We start from the raw sequence: 19,297 nt of genomic DNA, 5'->3' as shown, positions 1-19,297 counted from the left end.
ATTCAATGCACATCGGGGGGAGTTGTGGAGGGGGGTCGCACCATTCCACAGAAAATAACACACAGGCAACTGTGCTAAAGAAAGCTTTTTTAAAAAGCAGAAGAGGGAGAGACTGCGCCAGGGCCAGCTGAACCACAGCGGGAATCTTTCTCCTTCTCCCTAACATTGCTGGCCAGGGATTAGTAAAGTTCCTTCCCTCCAATGAGGTCTCTCTCTCTCTCTCTCTCTCTCTCTCTCTCTCTCTCTCTCTCTCTCTCTCTCTCTCTCTCTTTTGGTTAAAGTAGAAGGAACAAAGCAAAATACTATAGAAAATCCCTAGGTGGCTAAATGAGTTGATATCCAGATTCCCGGTGCTAAAGGTGACATGGTTATACAAAACTGACCTCCTCTTTAGAATACAGATCGATGAACAAGCTCGCTTAATAGAGGGACTGGAAAGTGAAAATGGCCCAGGTGCAAAGCAAGCTGAGGGGGGTCCCAAAGCACAAGCCACAGCTACAGGGACCCCTTGGCACAGACCTGGATGATGGAGCCAGCACTGGGTGTCAGCTTATCTGTTGCCTCCCCCCACACCATCCCTGGGGCTCCTTCCCATGTCTGAGCCAAGCGATTGCTGCAGCACGGGCAGAACTTCTGGAGCTTGGCTATGCTTGCTCCTGGCTCCCCCTCCTCCTCTGAGGGAGTGGCCCACCGAGAACTTTCCCTGTAAGTTAAATGGCTAGTCTGCCATTGCTCTGATGGCCCATGCCAGCACACGGCAAGGTGGGACAGCTGCCAACGCCTGTGGCTTCTGGTGGGACCCACTGCTGCTGACTCCCTACTCACGCATCTCTTCTGATGCCTGCAAACACATCCTTCCACTGCCTGCTTGACAGTGCCTTGTCACCTCTGCTGCCAGCTGTGCATGTGGGTGGTGCACAAAGCATCAGTGTTCCTGGTGGCCTTGGCTGTGCAACTGCTAGCTGCACCCACCACCCAGCACCATTGGTGAAAGGGCAAGTAGGCAGTGTGGGCAGCTGTGACTGCAGTTGATGGGAGAGCTTGTGCGTGGGCAAAGGAAGGGTGCACAGGCAGGTGGGGGTACAAGGGTAAAGGGTAAGAAGGGGAGCCTAGTAATGGGCATGGTGGGGGGGGGGGCTGAGCACTCTCTGCCCAAGGCCCTCCAAACCCTGGAACTGGTCCTGCCTGTGGTTACTTCAAGCCAATGGAATTTGCATAACACCTCATTGTCATGGGGGTGGGTAGCTCAAGAAAAGTGTTTTGCAATGTACAGCGTTTCACCAGAGAAAAAAGTTTCAGTTTATGCAACTGGCAGCAGCAGGTTTGCCCGATGGGGTTCAGAACAATACCGGACCCTGGAATGGAGGGGAGGCACTCACCTCTTTCTTCCATGTGTGTGGGTGTACTCCTAGGTAGTATGACAGTCCCCCAGAATAACAGATTGTCCAGTGAATACCGGACATCTGGCAACCCTAGGCAGCAGTGGCATGGAGTTAGTGGGGGGAGGAGGGGGCTGATGCTCCTTTTGGAACCTGATGCTGGGTGTTTACGAACCTCTCCCCATTGACCACTTGTTCATTTTAGAAACAAAAAATTCACAAGACCATACAGGGTCTTCCCTTGCAAGGAAAGTAACCCTGTAGTGGCTGCTGCTTTTCTGCTAAGGAAGAATGTGAACCTCTTGCCTGGCTGCATTGCAGGCTCATGTTTTGTAAACACCTCTTTATTTGAACCTCTCATTAGCCAAATATTTTCAATTGTTCCATGGACAGAGCAGCCTCTCTTGAGTGATCCATGTTCAGGTATGTCTCAATAAGATCTTATTTGTGGAGGTAGCTTGTGTGATAACTCTCCTGTCAACAGAACTCTGTGACGATTCAGAGTTTGGTTAGGCGCAGGATTATTGAGCCTTCCATTCAGATTTACCAAAGCTGAAAGAAAGGCCCTCCCACTTGGGAGACACATAACATTAAGCATATCCCCACGCGGCCCATCTTGAAACTAAACATCTGAGTTTGATTTTGTTTTCATGACTTCCTTCTTTGTTTTCATTATATACCATAATCCAAGAAGGCTCTTGCTTGGGTGCAGGGTATTTTTGCACATACATTAGTGTGTGTGTTTGTGTGTGACAGAGAGGGAGAGGGAGAGAGAGAAAGTGAGCATTGTGGCTGGCACTTTTCCATCCTGCTGACAGCTCCTGTTAAATAGTGGGTCACTTGGCCTTTGAAGGCAGTGTATGGGGGGGGGGCGCTATGGTAGCAACTGTGTGGAAAAGCCCCTATGTATAGATTTTTGGATCCCAGCCATTGTTTCCTAGGAAATATTATTAATTACGCTTCAGAACTGAGTTAATAATTTGAAAACTCATTAAAATAGTTTCACTAACTTTAACCCTAAGATTTGGCAAGCAGAATTTGTAAGGCTTCTGATGTGAGCTACTGAGCTGCTCAATTTTAGCAAAGTTTCTCTAATTCCTCATTAGTTTCTTAGTTAGTTCCTTTGAGAACAAGCTAAGGAGAAATCTAGCTCAGACTTAATGAAGCAGAATGATGTGTCTACCTAATCCTACCTACACAAAAATCAGTTTTGTGTGAGGAATAGGTTTCATCAAAACCCCTGCTCATATTGCAGTAAACACACGTGTATCCCACATGCACATGTGTACATCTATTTGTAAGAAACAGCCAACACTCTTTACAAATGCAACTGGGGACCCAGTACCTGGATAAATGTGGGGTTTCAATCATAGGTTCAGCCATACATGCATTGAATGCAGTATGAGAATTACTCAATGCATGTTTAAGAAAAATCAAGTGTACATTGTACACAGAAGCCCTCTGCAAAGGCCTCCTTCATATGCTAATTGAACATGCAGCCAGGAACAGCGGGCACAAGCACACTGGCCATGTCCCTGTACAACAGTTGGGTTGTCTGTGTACATTGCAAATGAGCAAATGAAGTGTCTGTGCATATGCTCCCTCTCCGTGATGGGGGATGCTGTTTTCTGAACATCATAGATCACTTGCTGCATGGACACTTCTTCTGCATGTAGACACTGTGCTCACGAGCTGGTGATTAGGCAGAGGCAGGGGTGGGGCCAGCACACTCGTGCCTGCTCACTTTTCCCGTGCATTCAGTCAATGCACAGAGGATCATGGGAAAAGGGTAGCATTTCACGTCATTCAATGTAACTTGTGAACAGAGTTAGACTCACTGCAGTCAGAAAGAACTCCAGTTCCCCCAGAACAACCATTATCAAAATTCTCTGGGAAGAAGGAATGGCCAAAACATGACAAAGTAAAACAATGAACAATAAAGTGTGGATATTCCCCAACTGTACAGATTTAAAGCATGACGATAAGAGCCATATAAACAATTAGGATTGCCAGTTTGGGGAGAGGAGGGACTTCAGTCGGGTATAATGCCACAAAGTCCACCTCCTAAAGCAGCCATTTTCTCCAAGGGAACGGATCTCTGCAATTCCGGGAGATCTCTAGCCACCACCACCTGGAGGATGGCAACCCTATTAAACTGTTTTTGCTCTAAACATATGGTTCAGAATTTAATTTATAGGAACTCCGGGTCGCACTACAAGTGACGAATGACACTTGCCTGGCAAGTGAACAGACTCACGTGTATTCCTCCCTGTTCACTTGCCATTCACTTGCACTCCACTTGATCAAGTGAATGGCAAGTGAACAGGGAGGAATACACGTGAGTCTGTTCACTTGCCAGGCAAGTGTCATTCGTCACTTGTAGCGTGGCTCCAAGGCTCTCGGCTATAGTAATAATAAGGATGCAGGAGTTTCAAGATGACATGTATATACTGCCCTTCCTCTAGATCCAAGATGGCACACATGGCCTTCCCTGCATTTTATCCTCACAACCACCAAGTGAAGTACATTAGGCTGAGATAGTGAACCTCATGGCTGAGCGGGGATCTGAGCCTGGGTTTCCCAAGTCTTAGAGCCAAGCTACAAGTGACGCCTTACACAGGTTAGACACTTGTCAGCTTACCTCAAGTTTTGATGGGAAATGTAGGCATCCTGTTTTACAGCTTGGCTTTCCATTATAGCTGCAAGACCAGGATGCCTACATTTCCCATCAAAACTTGAGGGAAGCTGACAAGTGTCCAACCTGTGTCAGGCATCACTTGTAGCTTGGCTCACAGTCTACCGTGATAACCATCACCCCACAATGGCTCCATGACCTTCTTCCTCTGGATTGTCAAGATTTGTTTATCTAGCTTTGCTAGTCCCACAACCAATAGAATTCAGTCTGTTTAACTTTTTCCCCACCTCAGATGGAAAGGAGCTTTTCTCTATATCCTTAGAAATCAGAAAGGAAAAGTGCTTTTTATGTGCTGATGTCACCTCGTCATATGCTAGTATGAAGCACCATAACATTCTATCACCATGGCAAAGAGTCATAACTCAATGCACGCGCTGCCTCTGGCCATTGCCCCAGTGCTGGCAGGAGTCTGTTCCTCATTGTTAAAGCTGCAGAAAAACACCGTATTACATCTTTCTGCCACTGACTTATGGTTTCTTTCGTTTAACCCAAATGCACTTCTTTGTATTCCAGACAATGGCACCAGTCCAGCTATAGTTAAGTCATGACCAAATCTCAGTAAAATTCATGGGACTTTAGTTACTCCTAACTAACACGGCAGGGAGTTTTATGTGGCTTAGTCACAACTTTAGCTTAAGTCAGTGACTTCATGGTTTGTATTATTAGGGGAAGAGCTACATAGAAAAAAGATCTAGAGAATTTTATCAATCTTAATATCTCCCATCTGATGTTGACGAACCACATTACTTCTCGCTGTCATGGTCAGCCAAAAATAAGTTATTTAATCCAGAGGACTGCGAAGAAATTAATATGAAAAGGGCAGGACACACAATGCCTGCTCTCTGTTTAATTATGTAGAAGCTTCTTAAGCAGGAGCACCTTCACAGCCGCATTTGCTAGTAAAAATTCATTTCATTCTCAGGAAGAGTGGTCTGAAAAAATGTGATTTTTATGCAAGTCTGACAGATCTAATTCTGGGGTGGCCTGTCAATTACTCTAGCCTTAAATAGTTCGAACTTACAGTCAATGTATGGTATAGCTATCACTTCAGATTCCACTACTGACAGACTGAGCAATTTTGAAGGCCGTTAATGTATAGAAAGACTTTGGCTTTATTTTCCATAGCAGTATTTCCCAGCCTTTTTTCCCATGGAGGGACCCCCTAAATTAATTTTTCAGATCTCAAGGAAATCCTACCTTTGAAAATGTTTACAGGCCAGAAAAAGTTGATGGCAGGGAGTGCAATTCCATTTCAGCTAAATTATTTGATATCTGAAGAAGTGAGCTGTGGCTCACAAAAGCTCTAACCTTACCACTAATATTGTTAGTCCTATAGCTGCTATTGGACTCTTGCTCTTTTCCTCTGCTTCAGACAGACTAACATGGCTACCTATCTTGATCTAGCTAAATTAATGTCATTTGTACTGACAATGCTTTTTCTATTTATTATTTACACTATTTATAGTCCACCTTTCTGAGACTCAAGGTGGATTACACAGTGTAATTCAGTATGATCAACAAATGAGGCGTTCAATAAACTACAATAGGGTATAGATTTCAAAAATTGAAAAGCACAGAAATCTGATAGAGCTGAAATAAGCAGTTTAACATGACATCATAAACAACCGTAACAGTCAGTGCACAGTAGCCACTGCACAGTAGTATAGTCTACAGTCCGGATCCCTTAACTGAAACATCTCTTTGAACCATTTTCTTACAGCACAGCACTATAACCTGTATATAAAAGCCCTCCTCATGAATAATTTAGTTTTGCACAGTCTGCAGAAAGCTAGGAGAGTGGGAGCTCTGTACTAATATAAAATAAAACACAGAAACAATACAGCTAAATAAAACCTTAATAACGGTGATATTTTGAGAGATATTTGGGGTTTTTCATGGCATTGCAAATTATTTATTTATTCTACAATTTCTTGCAATGTCCTGCAGAGTTCCAGGGTTCTGTAGAACCCTGATTTGGAAACACTGTTCCACAGGATAGTTCTCAATTAAGCAATTTTAAGAGTCCCAGAACCTTTCCAGCTTGTCAAGTTCAAGATGTTATTTGTGTCCAACAATTGCTATGCTTATTTTTTTATTAACCTGCTTTTCTTTTTATCCATGATCCAAGATAACATACAAAAACAGAAAGGAGGGTATCCAGCTTGTGGTTAGCCTAGGGAGCCAAAATCCCTTGGACCAGTGCTGTTAAAAAGGCTGGATCCAGAAAGATTCCAAAAATATTCACTAATGCAAAATCCACCTACCCTGACATGGATAGCCTAGGCAAACTGATCTTGTCAGATCTTAGAAACTAAGCAGGATCAGCCTTGGTTAGTACTTGGACCAGCATTGCTATGCAGAGACAGGCAATGGCAAACTACCTCTGCTAGTCTCTTGTCTTGAAAAACCTAGCAGGGGTCGCCATAAGTCAGCTGTGATTTGACAGCACTTTCCTCCTCCACCAAGATCCATCTATCTGGAGTGAGCAGTCCAATTCCCTGTAGGTCATGATGAACCTTATTGACTAGCATCATCTCCATCTTGTCAAGATTCAGGCTGCTTTCATACATGTTGCGTAAGGTACTTTCAATGCACTGCAGTGATTGTTCGCAAGTGGATTTTCCTGTTGCACACATTGAAAGTGCATTATCCAATGTGTGTGAAAGCGGCCTCAGTTTCAGCATGTTCACCCACAGTCATAGTATTAATATGTATTCTCCACCGTATACTAAGGCTCCTCAACAGGCATAGCTTAAAGCCTGGCTTCCTTCTATCCTTCCTACCCACTATCCCACAATACGTGAAATAATACTTACCAAAGATGCCTCCATTTTATCTAGGTGTGGTATTCTCCCTACCACAGCAATTTGTAATGAGGAACAGAATTATATAAATAAAAAGTATGAGAATGATTAAAAGGAAAATATTCTTAATAACTTCCTAAACCCACAACGACAGATTTAAAAAAAAAAAAAGACTTAAGGCATTATTATATGGGCTTTTTGGACAATATATTTTGGTCCAAGAAACAGATTATCCTTTCTCATTCTCACTTGAACACAAATCCCCAATGGGGTTATAAAATAAATACAACACTTGCATTTGCGGTGTTTTCTTACAATGGCCAAATCCACACTTCCCTACCTTCCGCTTTTCATGTGCATTAATCATGCTAGATTCTATCCTGCAATGTCCCAGTCTGTGTTCACATCCCTTCTCTTACTGCCGCTGCCTCGCGCTATACTTCATCCACATCCCTGGTAGAATCACGCAATACGGGGCGGGTTTGATCCGACGTCACCGATGACAACATCATGTTCATTTTTTATTTCATTTTTTCATCAGATTTCCGCTATAGCGTTTTTTTGCTAAATTGCTATGGCGAGGCCACACCCCTATGATGCCTGTGATTGCTTAATGTTATTCTATGCCTTCTTCTTTGAAATCCATTGGACCATTATTCTGGTGGGCTAATTTGAACTGATATTTGAGGTGGGGGTGATCCAAACTCTCCAAATGGGTAGACAAATTATTTGACGCTTGAATGTGATGTTAGAATGATGGATTTCCGCTATAACAGTAATTTCAACAGTTTAAAAAAATTAATTTTAACAGCCACCGATATTTCCGACTGTTTGGCATCCTAAAAATGACACGGAAATGGAAATGACGCCACCCCTTGATGTCTCCGCGGGGATTTTGGAGCACCCCGATTAAGATTTATGGCCAGGATTGTGCAACAATGCTGGGAAAGTCCCCTTTTTTTTAAAAAAAAAGGGAAAGGGCGGGCAGGCAGGCATGCTGCAGAGAGAGTGGAAAAGCTTGATAATTGCACGGCAAAGAGGGATGGTGTTCCAGAAAGGTTGCAAACACAGAAGTGGGGTGGTTTGAAGGGGGCGGTCTCCTTGTGAAATGCTTCTATTTGTCCACATCCATGGTGAGAACCGCACAAGAGAAGCGTTTGAATGCATGACAAATTCGTCTGAGGCGCAACGCGAAAGACGCAAGAGAATGGCGGGATTGAGGTAAGAGTATGTGAACAGCCCTCTGAGAAGCGAATAATGGGCGGGAAAAAAGCGGAAAACTTGAGACGTGTGGATTCGGCCAATGTATTGGTACTAATATTCAAACACACCCATGAAATCATTCATTTCTTCTTGCCCCACAGAAGCTTTTTAATATGCTAGTTACATAAAGATTTCAAACACATAAAATGCCTCTTAGAGACAAAGGCTGAGGCAACTTTTGAAACAAGCTGGCTTTAGGTATATTTCTGAGCATTATTAGTCCAATGCAGGCAGATGCATGTGCCTTGAGAGAGTGTCCAAAATGACTGAGTATGAAATCAAACTAAGAGCTAGCCCTGATGTTACAGAAATTATTGTGCTAGTCAGAACAAAATACAACAGCCCTTTCATGCTGTTTTAGGTATCTATGCCAGGGCTCATCATGAAAAACACAGCACTTCAAACTCATGTTTTAAAAGGTGTCCATGCATTGCCCAGCTCAAATTTGTGAGAACAAGAAAACATGCAGGCCTAATTTTAAACAGGGAGAAGTCTACAGATTGTGATGCAAATGTCACACAAATTTCAACAGCAGCAGTCTCAATCCCAGGCAGAGTGCAGAAAAAGAAAGTACAGTACTAACTCTCTGAGAGGATTCAATTTTCATCAAGTACCTTTGAATGTCAAGTTCTGAATGGAAGGAGATCAACATGCACTGCAAAGCCTGTGGAATGAAGAAAGAGAAAGGAGAGGGAGAGGAAAAAGAAAAAAAAAGTTTAACAACAAACAAAGCAAAACAAAAAATGGAGTGGAAGTATAAAAGTGAAAATACACAGCAATAAACCAGTAGCAGTATGGAAAAAAGGGGGCTGAGGCATGGAGAATTAAGTAAAGAGTTAATGGGATGGCAGAACATGAATGCTATGATTTTGGAAGTGTGATCTTTCGGTTTTCAATATAAATGCACCAACCTATTTCAATGCATCTGATTAAGTAAACTCTGGCTCATGAAAGCTCATTTTGGAATAACTTTGATAGTTTCCAGGATGCCACTGGACTCCCATTTTATTTTGCTGCTAAACACACTGCTAGGGCTACCATAGCATGAGACTTCCTACTGGCAGCTCTCTTTGCCTGCTGCTGCTCTGAGAGGTGGCAAGAGAAACATTTTGTATAAGTGACAAAGGCAGCATCATTATGTGGTTTTATCATAGAGTTTCCAGTGATTCCTAGAGCTACCCTAATCACTTCTGGATTTTCCCTGGAAGTGACACAGCAAAAACACCAATGTTGTACCCCCATGTACCTGCCCCCAAACCTCCTGCCAGTTGCCAAGCTCTGCCTTACAACCCTAAACACTGCTACCCATTTGCATATGCTTTTCTTACACAGACACCCCGATACTGAATTTTCAGTTTTTTCTTCCTATGTTTCTGCTTCAGCCCTATGCCTGAATCTTCTTCCTCCTCTTCCTTTCCCCTCCCTGAAAAACTTTTCATGCATGGATTGAACATCCTAACATCCCACCTCCCCATTTTTAAATGAAAAGTTAATGTTACAAACATTTCAATAAAGACTTAATAATAAGATTGAAATAATTCCTATTAAAAAAGAAAAGAGGGCCAGTTTGGTGTAGTGGTTAAGAGTGGCAGGACTCTAATCTGGAGAACCAGCTTTGATTCCCCACTCCTCCACTTGTAGCCAGCTGGGTTACCTTGGGTCAGTCACAGCTCTTCCAGAGCTCTCTCAGCCCCACCCACCTCACAGGGTGATTGTTGTGGAGATAATAACAACATACTTTGTAAAACGCTCTGAGTGGGCGTTAAGTTGTCCTGAAGGGAGGTATATTAATCGAATGTTAAAAAATGGACGAAATAGAAAAAACTCATTTCTCTTAGTATTAGAGATACTTTTTAATGTTCATGTTATACACAAGTCTAGGAAGCACAAGTGAGCCATTAAGGTCCAAAGGACGCACTGTGATGGTCTCCCTCCTTTCCTCAGCCCCGATGAAGGGATTCACTAACTGCATCTGATCACTTCATCTGGACACATGAGCCCCAAGTCATGCCCATATGGATTTCTCCAACAGCCTGAAGAACACGCAGAAGGAAGAGGCTTTTATTTCATAAATTCTACTCCATTTAGTTCTTTGCCAAGGCCAATTAGAACACAAGAAAGGGGGTGGGGGAGGAAGATACATGCACAAAAGGTAAAAAGTAGCCATAAATACATTTGTGTATCTATCTATACTTCTGTCCAACAAGCTAAATTTAAACAAGCCTCTCTATATATCCTAAGCTTCAAACAGGTACACCTTTGAGAACTAAAAGATAGGGTTGCCAACTCCAGGTTGGAGAATTCCTGGAGGTTTGGGGGTGGAGCCGTGGGAGGGCAGAATTTGGGGAAGGGAGGAAGATCCACAGGGAGTTGACGCCATAGAGTCTGGCTGCCGAAGCGGTTGTTCTCTCCAGGGAAACTGATCTCTGTAGCCTACAGATCAGTTGTAATTCCAGGAAAACTCCTGGCCCCACCTGGAAGCTGGCAACCCCAATGAAAGATGTTATATATGAAATTGTATGGGGAGAACAGCAGCTCACCATAATCAAAACAGCTTCTCCAGAGAACATTTATACTTCTCACTCGCAGCCCCAGTAGGCTGAACAGCTAAAGCAGGGACCCCCAATGTGGTGTCCTTGGGCACACTTCCTGCCAACACCATTCCTGGAATTTGCCACGTGTTTTTAGGAAGTGGGCAGGGCTTCTACCCAGCAGGGCTTCTGATTGGCCATTATTTGGAGATAGGATTGGCTGTGCAGTTTTTTAAAACTATTACTTTGGCAGCAGCTGCCACTACAGCATAAGGATCTTCACTGTGAGACTGAAGGTAAGCTGTATGCAAGAATGCCGGAGAATTACTATTAAGAGTTATGCATAACTTCATTCCCTGATGTTTGGTTGTTGGCTCTGCCGCCTGTGACAGCCGTGTTGTAGTTGCACCCACCACCCCGTGTCAGAATTCCAAAGGTGCTTGCTAGTTCAGAAAGGCTGGGGACCCTTGAGCTAAAGCTTTAGTTGATTAATAACAGGAGAATGATAGAAAGCAAGTCATTCTAGGATGTGTTAGACAGAACGTTTAGCCATCCTTTTTGAGAACCAGTAATGGAAGGAGACTATAACAGAAACAATGGCTGGATCTGAATATGCAGATGCCGGTATTTAAGTAGGAAGGACGCTGGCTTTTAAAGAGCTTAGGGAGGAAATTTGGGATCAAATGCAGATTTTCTGCAGATGAGAATTTTTGTGGGAAAGTGGTATTTCCTGATAACGTTGTTACGGGCAGGAAAACGAGAGGAGTGACGATTCCGCTGAGTATGGGCCAAAGGCTAATGGGACTGCTATATTAATAGCACACAAATGTTTTAGCCATGGAAAGGAGTGCATCTAATCATACCACAGACAGCGGGAGCCTATATGAATAGCAAGAGGTAGACAAGGCAAGCCATCAGAGAGTTAGGATAGGAACCAACTGGTGAAAAGTAATGAAGGATATTTGCAAATATGCTCAAAGACAACAGCCAACTCTCACTGGACTAAAACCCAAACACAATAAAGCTAACGGAAGCTCATGAAACATTTAAATTCAGACTCCTAAGGCTACATTCTTCTGAAAAACTATCACAACTCCTTCCCCCTCCCCAGTATCTTTCGAAGTACACACATGGTCCAGTCCTGGCTTGTTAAACCTTCTAGCCAAATGCTGGCAGCAAATAGCAACTGGGAGGGGGGAGGGGGGAGAGAATCAGGCCTATTTTTTGGCCACCTATATATGGATTTATGGGTCTCTTGTGTGAAGCTGTTTGAACATGTTTGAAACTTCTCTTGCTGGCCCAAACTTATGCCCATTAATTGCAGCATTTCTTTTTTCACGTCGTTATTTTTAAAAGAGACAGTTGCACAAACATGAGATCTGTAAGCTTTTGCTAAAGCCCCATCTGTTCCTTTTGTTGATTTTCTACCTGAAATCATTATTCTTCTCCTTCCTGACACTGCTGGGAAAATTACTTCATTCCTTGGAAAATGATTCCTCATAAGCTGATTATGACTTATTGGAAATAAGAAACACACAGAGATAAGTTGCAAAGAAAGCAAGATAGTTTTTTTAAAAAAAAACACTAAACTATTTAGTAGTGATTTGAAAATGAAGAGTGGAAGAGAGAAAGAACTACGATCCATTCCCAAATGCAACAGAATCCCCTTTATTTGGTTCTGATGTTTTCCTGTTAACTTTACTTAAACTGAACTGGCTAATCAAAAGGAATATCTGTTCTGCAAGGCACGTTAAAAAGCACAGAATTGCAACTTCTAGTGTGATGTTAACAGCAACTCAGACAGCAAAGAGGTAATCTTTTCACATCCTCGACTTACATCTAATGGCTACTGCCAGAAGTTTTTCTTCTTAGACTCCACTGTGACCTTTTCCGTTAGTTAAAAAAGGGCATTTCTTTCTAGTCCAAAGTTGGATCATCCAATTAAACCTAACGAAAGAGCTTCCAAATGTAACAGTTTATTTAGTACATTTTCAATTCTGCCTTTTCTTCATGCAACTCAGAGCAACAGTCTCCCCTCATGGTTTATCCTCAAGACACCCCTGCAAGGGAGTTTAGGCTGAGAGTGTGTGTCTGGCCCAAAGTCACACAGTGAGTTTTACGGCAGAGCGCACTACACTATACTACAACGATTCTAAATTTCTGGTTTGAGAAAAGTGGATTACATATGATGTTGCCAAGTAGGCCCCCTCCCCTGCTTTAAGGCCTGCCATGAACTGTGTTAAAGTTTCCTGCGTTACTGTTTCACTGCTGCACAAAGATTGCTTTGCACGTGTGTGCTCTGATACACGTGTCAGTTTCCTGCCTGCGTGTCAATTACCTTGCTGCTGCAATAGACTGTGTAGTTTACTGACTCCATGTTTGGATAACTGCACAAAGGACTCTCTTCCTGGGCAGCCCTGCCCTGACCTGTATCTGGAATTCCCAGTGTGTGTTTGGACTCTGTTACAAGTGTGCCCCGTGCCTGTATTGCCATCTGCCACGGACTGTGCCTGTTCCCTGCTTTGGACTGTGTTTTACGTGCTGTTCCCCCTGCCTCCATGGAAGCCTGCCTCATATGGGCCCAAGCCGCTGCTAGCAGCCGGGCGCCTGCCGGGGAAAACCTCCAGCGAGCCTGGCTAGGCGCTCCCTGGTCAGTTCCCGCCTGGAGCCTCCCGCGGGCCGGTCGCCGAGCTTGCCCTTGCTACCGGGCAGCCTGCTATCCAGCCCCAGCCATGCCCAGCCGGCATCCATGTTCTCAGGCAGCCAGAAGACCCTGGGAAGAAGACTGCTTTGGGAAGCCATTTCGGCGAAGCGGGCACACCACGTCCGCAGCGAGAGCCCCTCGCCCCGCTCTGCATATCTTAGGAGCCGCCCCGGAGAAGGAACTAAGTGCCGACCATCCCAAGCACTTAGAGAATGCATCTCAAAGAAACCTCCGCATTCCAGAGCTGATGACATCAGGACAAGCCCTGTCCGCTGGAACATCCTTTCAGCCCACTTGGATTTCCCCCTCCCTCTTTTGTCCCCTCTTCCTGAGGTGTCACTTATCACAATCAGATTACCAAAGTGGCCCATCCAAGCCATTCAGTGGCCCATTAGACCCTTTGTTTTAATCTGTGAGAACCACCAAGTACAGCACCAGCCCCAGGGTACGTTTTGGGGTATTTAAGCCGGTCTCCCAGACCGCATGGTGCGCGTGCCATCCTATCCAGACTTCCTTGCTGTCCGTCTGTGGTTCCAGTGCTGGCATTGGACCACCACCCTCGCTGCTGTGTCTCTGCTTCGCTCCAGGATAAGTGAGTATTCCCCCTATCATCGTTGGGAACCAGCTAATGCGAACGTCTCTGTATTTCCTACTCTGTATTTCCTAGATCTTGTATGTTCCTTGTATGATTGTGCAAGTTAGGCTTACGCCACACTAAATACATGTGTTTGGAATCTATTTGTTGTCTGCCTCTTTTTCACTAGAGTGTCTGGGATCGGGACCTCCGTATACATAGGTTATGATCCGCGCTTAATATTAAGTTACAGACTGCTATAGCTAATTCCCCATTATAATAAAGAGCAGTTCTGGTAACAATGAACATACTGAGAATTAGACCACTGGGGATCTTTAAGATACTGATTAACCAGAAGGCTTCAACTTGGGAGCCACAGCTGTTTATTTGATATAATGGTGTTTGCTGGGCAGTCATCGCGTTAGGAATTTTACCCAGAGCAGCAAAGCAGTTTTACCCTAATGCTTCATTTCAGTTCTGACATTATGGTGAACAACATCGTGGCAGATCCCATATTTCTGCAGAATGTGACAGAATCGAAGGGACCGCTAAAGAACATGTGCCTGGTGTCAGAATGTGTGGTAGTCTGGAACATGACAGATATTGAGATATCATACTTTAAAATGGTTAACTGTGTCTAACTCTGTCAGCTGCCCTTGCACCTAAACTCATGAAGCATTTGAAGACTCTAGTCCATGTACACTTATGATGAAATAAAATTTCGTTAATCTTTCAGGAGTGGCTTGGCTCCTGTTTAGTGAAGCGTTACTACTCCTTCCTGGAATGCAAACCCGAGACAGACTAACATGTGACTGCTGATTCATTATGTCAGCCCCTCACTTCTAAGATATGCTTCTGTCTGGTAGGTGGTTCCACATGGGGGCTGCAGCAGTAGAAAGCCATTCATCAAGTGGATCACTCCTATCATGCACTTGCCATACCCCCAGGAATATTCAGCAACAGGCACTGACCCGCAGGAGGAGACGTTTATGCATGTTACAGTTGCTGCAATAGCCTTCTACAATGCAGAACCATTTCTCAAGGGCCGCAACATGTTGAACCATCTACAATACTGAGTGGAGTGTCCGCTGTAAACATGACAATAGAACTCCAGTCTTCAAAGACTTCAGTGCAACTCCTGTCCTATAAATAATGAACACATACTCTTTGAGTTCATTTTATAACATGAAACCACTTAATTGCAAGACACGTTTTGATGGCCACTTTACTCTGGGAAAACCCTGTTGTACATTCAACAGTCAGCTACAACTAGTTCTGGCTCTTTGATGACTTTAACTGGATGATATGCATTTGTAAAAATTTTCAAATGTACAATGAAAGCCTTCTAGGTGGGCACCTAAAAAATTACACAAAGTGCACTTTAATCAATGATAAGAGATGTATGAAATGTCATTTGCAGACTTCCACCATTCCCAAAACAACTTTGTACTGTTCACTATTCCCATTTTACTAAAGAACTGAGACCTACAGGAAACAAATCACTAGGCTACATAGAGAGTTCTTGGATGAGCTGGGATTTCAGCAGAGACTACCACAGTGCTGTCCTAAGCAGACTTACACCCTTCTAAGCCCACTGATTTCAATTGAATTAAAAGGGGATAACTCTGCTTAGGATTGCACTGTAAGTAGGGTTGCCAGGTCCCTTGAGTCCCTCGGCAGGGGATTGGGAGCCTGGCACTCACCCTCTGCAGTCTTTGTCGTGTCTCCTCTCCTTGCATGCGTGATGATGTCACTTCCAGGAAGTGGGTCATCACGCAGGTCAAAGAGAAGCCCAGCATGCACTCCCATGCTTGCCAAAGGGACGAATCACCTCCCGTGTGCTCTGGCATGCACGATGACATCACTTCTGGGAAGTGATGTCATCATGCAGGTCAAAGGACAGCCCAGTGTGCACTCCTGTGCTTGCCAAAGGGCTGAATCGCACCCCCCCCCCACAGGCTCGATTCAGCCCAAAATGGGCCACTGCAGTGCACGGGGGTGCGCCACCTGGGGCGTGCTGTGCTGCCGGGGGAGCGCCCCATGGGGAGCACCCCCACGCTGGCCAGGTAAGTGGGGTCAGGGGGGAGGAGGTGGGAGCAGGGGATGGCAGCCCTAACTGTAAGTTTCTAGTTTAAAACACTCCACTGGGGCCTACCTGCAGCTCTAGTTCAGGACTGAAATAATGTACATATATATGATAGCTTGCTTGGGTTAAGACAGTATGGAGTTAATAGTACAATACTATGTAAATTTAGACCCTTCTAAGCCCATTAAGTTCAATAGGCTTAGAAGGGTGTGACTCTGCTTAAAATTAGTTTCCGGTAGGTAGCTGTGTTGGTGTGCAGGAGAACTACAGGATTTGAGTCCAACGGCACTTTAGAGACCATCAAGATTTTCAGAGTGTAAGCTTTCAAGAGTCAGAGCTCTTTTCTTCAGACATGACTCTCAAGAGTTTACACTCTGAAAATCTTGTTGATCTCTAAGGTGCCACTGAACGCAAATTCTGATAAAGATTGTAAGAGAGGTTGTTTTCCTACTAGACACCCCAAAATGCCTTTGATCCGCTATGATGCTCTTTGTACCATATGTGAAAGTCATTAATGCAAGATAGCACATGGAAGAGGAATCAAATGTCTTTTCTTGCCAATATGGGCTTACATTAGAGTGACAAACTGGTTTAAGGAAAAGCCAATTGAAGCGGCATGTATAAAAGTGCTCTAAGAAAACCCTCCAGCCCTTTTTCCTAGAGACATCTGCATCCGTTGCTTGGTTTGTAAAGTTGAGTCAAAGATACTAACTCAACACAAAGACTATTTAACAGTTTAAGCACTTTGCAAGAATGGGGAAAACGTATTAAATAAAAAATGTGTATTTTTTCTTCTACAGCAATCCAAGGCTGCATTTTCTCCAGCACTGTTTTAGAATCAATGTTGACAGTGCATTGTAAGCTTGACAGCAGAGCAGACCTCTTATATAGCCCTTGAGGGGAGAGGAGTCCTGCTATTTTGTACCAAATCATCCAAATGACAAGGTTTGTATATCTACCTTATTATTAAAAAAGGTTTTCATTGCATTCCTCTCTTCTTTCAATAAGTACCTGTCATCCACCCATCAGTTACATCCATGACACAAGTTTAAAAATGGCTTTGTTCAGCATGCACTAGTATATACTTGCCCTAGACTATATAGGAGCCAGACAAGAATTTGTTCCTATACTGTAGCTGCCTCCAAAAAAATGAGTGAGACTGTTTTCATATTAGGTGATGGCAGAAAAATGCCTGATCTTGCAAGATTGGAAAACCACCCGGGAATAATAAGGCAAAGAACAATACTCCAAATTTTTACTGTGTCAATGTTCAAAAATTTTATGCATTTGTCATGAAGTAAATACTAAATATTTCAAATATATACAGCTTAATAATATTCCTATTACAAAGGACAACTCTCTCCCATTCCATGTATTCAAAGGAAACAGGATATACTCTCCGAATCAACAAATCAGGTAAGTCCAACATTCAATCCTTACTGCCATATAACAGTTCTCATGTCTTTTTTTTTCTTTTTATGCCCACAGGTGATTCCAATCAGAGATCCTCAGAAAAATGCCTGATCTTGCAAGATAGCAACTGGCTAATCGCCGAGCATCATACTTGCTCTCCTAAGAACAGAAGAAAAGTCTTGCTGCAGGAAACCAATAGGTCATCTAGTCCAGTATCCTGTTTTACACAGTGGCCAACCATCTGCCCTCGAGCTCCAACAAACAGAGCATAGAGACTCTGATGTTGCCTCCTACCACTGAGTTTCAGACATTTTCTCACCCTTATCCAAATGCAATACTTTGACAATTACACCACATTATTTAGCAATTGCCAAAAGCTTCTGATGAAGACAATCCTGGTGCTAAATACACATTGTTCAATCATGTCCAACAAATGACATCCACAAATGCACATCCTTTATATATAGGGTGGCCAATTTCCAAGTAGTGGCTGGAGATCTCCCAGAATAATAACTGATCTCCAGGCCACAGAGATAATAATAACAACAACATTCAATTTATATACCACCCTTCAGGATGACTTAACACCCACTCAGAGCAGTTTACAAAATATGTTACTATTATCCCCACAACAAAACACCCTGTGAGGTGGGTGGGGCTGAGAGAGCTCCAAAGAGCCATGACTGGCCCAAGGTCACCCAGCTGGCTTCAAGTGGAGGAGTGAGGAATCAAACCCAGTTCTCCAGATTAGAGTCCTGCGCTCTTAACTACTACACCAAACTGGCTCTCAGTTCAGATCAGTTCCCCTGGAGAAAATGGCTGCTTTGGAGGGTGGACTCTATGGAATTTTACCCTGCCAAGGTCCCTCCTTCCAAAAATCATGCCCTATCCAGCCTCTGCCCCAAAATCTCCCAAGAATTTCCTGACCTGGAGCTGGCAACCCTATTTGTATATGATTTAAATCAACCTTGAAAATAAGCACCATTAATTTAAAGGCCTAGCTTCTTTTATACCCCTGTGTTAAGACTTGCCAAGCTCCTGCCAATGGCAGGCAGTCTCCCAATGATTGTAGTCTTTGCCCACTGATTACTGCTGATCAGCAGGAGGATTGCCTGCCATCAGTGGAAGCCGGGAGGCAGGCTGGAGAAATGGACGCCGCCCAAAACCCAGTCAATGATGTCCCTTCCAGTGTGACCCAGAAGTGACAATGTTACAGTGGGGCTGGTTCTTTAAGAATCGGCCTGAAACACAGCAAAAATGTTACGCGCAAGAAGTGAGGCAAATGGCAAGACTAGCGCTGAGAACTGCTTACAGAGTAAGGAGTAAAGACCAAGACTGTTTCCAAACACACAGCATCCAAATTCGGACAGCAGCTCATTTACATAAAATATCCATTCCTACCATCTCGTTAAGACAGAGCACAGGCATCCTTTGGGCTTTGCTGGGCTTAAAAGACTGGGATATCAGATGAGACCTTTGGATTTGGGGGAGCTGATGACCTCACTGTTCAACAGCCAAGGCAAGGTTTTAAAACTCAAAAGAACCTACAGCCCATAAAATGGTTTTCGATTTATAAAACTTCCAGGACCCGTGCCAGAGAATCGTAACTCGTCTTGCTTTATAGATGAGATATAAAGGAATTTACAACTTGTTGCATTTAAAAATATTACTTGCAGAGAGGCCTATTTTTCGTTTTCTTTTCTCTCTCTTTACCCTTCAGAGGGGTAAATATTTTCAGTTCTCAGATGAATTCACTTGTTAATACACAGGCCACAGATCTGAAATCCTTTAATCCAGACAGTTGCCAAATGCATCAATGGGAATACTCTGAAGTAAACTATTTCAGGT

General features: G+C 43.7%; 1 protein-coding gene across 12 annotated transcripts in view; it reads right to left on the bottom strand.

Moving 5' to 3' along the window:
* Window positions 1-19,297, bottom strand: part of KIAA1217 (KIAA1217 ortholog) — a 476,642-nt gene that overhangs the window by 144,763 nt on the left and 312,582 nt on the right. Inside the window, exon 1 of one of the 12 annotated variants that reach the window (XM_054990771.1) lies at window positions 8,756-8,808. The exons of the other annotated variants lie outside the window; for them this stretch is intronic. The gene's annotated coding sequence lies outside the window, so the exon portion shown is untranslated. Of the gene's footprint in view, window positions 1-8,755; window positions 8,809-19,297 lie in introns of those variants that run through there. 12 annotated transcript variants of the gene reach the window in all.

This window comes from Eublepharis macularius, chromosome 11 (genome assembly GCF_028583425.1).
Source record: "Eublepharis macularius isolate TG4126 chromosome 11, MPM_Emac_v1.0, whole genome shotgun sequence".
Taxonomy (NCBI): Eukaryota; Metazoa; Chordata; class Lepidosauria; order Squamata; family Eublepharidae; genus Eublepharis; species Eublepharis macularius.
The sequence above is the reverse complement of the archived record's forward strand: the minus strand, read 5'-3'. Positions and strand labels throughout refer to the sequence as shown.